This window comes from Pan troglodytes, chromosome 7 (assembly GCF_028858775.2).
Source record: "Pan troglodytes isolate AG18354 chromosome 7, NHGRI_mPanTro3-v2.0_pri, whole genome shotgun sequence".
Lineage (NCBI taxonomy): Eukaryota > Metazoa > Chordata > Mammalia > Primates > Hominidae > Pan > Pan troglodytes.
In genome coordinates, this window is record NC_072405.2 from 104,322,724 (window position 1) to 104,325,151 (window position 2,428).

A 2,428-nucleotide genomic window follows, 5' to 3' on the forward strand; every position below is an offset into this window, starting at 1 on the left:
TTGAAGGGATTCTAAAATACAGCCATCTGAGAGCCTTTCTGGTTACTGGGGGTCATTCTGTCCATGATCCAAAAATGAAGACAGCATTCATCGTGATTTTTCCCCAAATAGCCTCATTCCTAGACTGAGGAGCCTTATGAGAGTTCAGTGTCAAAGTCATGTTGTGTCTCCCGAGGGAGCCCACAAAAACACACTGAGGAGAAACTGGTGGAGAACATGAGACCATGTTCCTGGTGGTCTCAGCCCCATGTTTCGATAAGTAGGAGGAGGGACACAGGAGGGAAGAAAGCTGAGGTCATTCCAGACACTGAACATGAAGGTGCTTCAAACCTGCAGCCAATAGAAAACTTTTTGTCCCCACACAGACTACTTTTTCTCCCCCAGCTGTTTTTTTTACTCTCTAGCCACCCCTAACTGTGATTTCCACCTGCCCTGTTCAACTCTTACATCTGTTTGACAGTTTCAGCGCACATCAACCTCTCCATTCTTTGAGCAGTTTAGTAGCTGATTATTTTCTGTGTCTTATGTGCATCTTGACTCATTAATTCTAAGCAAAGCTGTTTGTTCATTCAAATATGAAGCACCTACGACATGGCAGGCAGCATGCTCACTGCTGGATGTAGCAATCCCACTGTCAGGGTACATCTTCAAAGTCCCTGTCCTGAAGATGCAAACCAACAAAACACATAACTACACATTATGAAAAGTTCTAGGGAGGAAATGAACATGGTGCTATGATGGAAAATTCTCAGAACTTCTCAGAGGAGGCAGAACTTCTCAGAGGAGGCAACAGTTACACTGAGACCCAAAGCAAGAGAAGAAGCCAGCCATGAAAAAGGAGCTGAGGGTAGGAGAACATTCCAAGCAGAGGCACAGGTAAAGGAACAGAAGTGGAAGGAGGTTGACCTTCACAAGGAAGCAGCAGATGGCCAGGCCAAGAGCTTGTCAGGGGAGGAGGCAGGAGATGAGGCCCAGCAGGAAGAGAGGGGGCCAGATCCATCAGGCCTGCCAGTGTTATACTTCATTCAGCACTTGGTGCCTAGTGTACAACTTCCATCAATAACCCCCTTGGTGCTCAGCACAGATCTTCGCTCAGAGTGAATTTTCAGCAAATATTTGGCAGGTGAAATGACTCAGAGGCCCCGGTCTTGCACCAACACTTCCAGAACCTCCCTGACCGTCAGTCCTCCCCAACCTGACTTCAGCATGAGTTGGGACTCCCAAAGGTCTCTCTCAATCCTTGTGTTTGGCCATATATACCCTCTCTCAGCCTTCTCTCAGAAAACGAAGTGCTCAGTGGACAAGAATGACTTTGGAGAGCATGACTTGTCCCGAACCTCCCTTCTGAGAGGTGGCCCAGCCACATGGTTGACAGCTGAGACTGGAGAGCCATGCTACTGGAGATTCTCGTCCTGGCTCCATTATCCGCCAGCTGTGTGCTGGGGTAAATCAGCTAATCTCCTGAGCCTCAAGCCTCTCTCCTGTAAAATGGATCTCATGGGGGGGTCTTCTCAAGGTTTCTATGAGGATTAAATGGGGCAATGCACAAAAAGCCCCTTAACACAGTGCCCAGCATGTGGTTAACACTCAATAAGTTGTTAGCTACTGTTATATTATTAACATTAGCATAATCAACCAAGGCCCCTAAGATACTCAAAATGTCCCAATTCCACCCCTCCCTTCTCTCTTTGGAGGAACTGTAAGGCTTAGCTGGATGCCACTTCCTCCGTGAGGGTTCCCAGGTAACCTCAGGCAGCAGTGATTTGCTCCTCTCTCTGCCCCTGCAGTAATTTGTACACTTCTCTTGGGAGACACTTGATGCTTACCACATAACATGGCAATGCCATAAGCCTGTCTCTCCTACTCAACTGCCAAGTCTTTGAGAACAGGCATGGTACCTTTTTGTAAAAACTATCAATCCACGTTTTTTGTTTTTGTTTTTGTTTTTTTACATTTTAATCTCTCTGAAATTGAGGATGGTCTTACAAATAATGGCATGTTGAAGTTAATTGACAGTGTTCTTTTTTGTCCCAGTATCACATAAAGTAAAGATACATCTTACAATAGATGACACCTTAGGTTAGGTGAAATGCCATTAACTTTGGCCATGGGCTTTGGAGTCAGATTTCTGGGGTCACTTATTTGGCATGTGGCCTTGAGCAAGTTACATAACCTTTCTCTGTGGCAGCTTCTCATGTGAACAATAGACATAACAATTGTCTCATAGTTGTTGCAAGGATTCGGTGACAAAATACATTGTAAAGCATTAGAATAGTGCCTGGCACATTGTTAATGCTGCATATTATCTATTATTATTGATAATAGATAATATTATCAATAAATCCTTGCCCCCCTCCTCGTAGGCCCCAGGAAGGCTGCCTGAGATACCACTGAGAGAGGCCTCAGTGGGAAACCCTCAGCTGGGGCC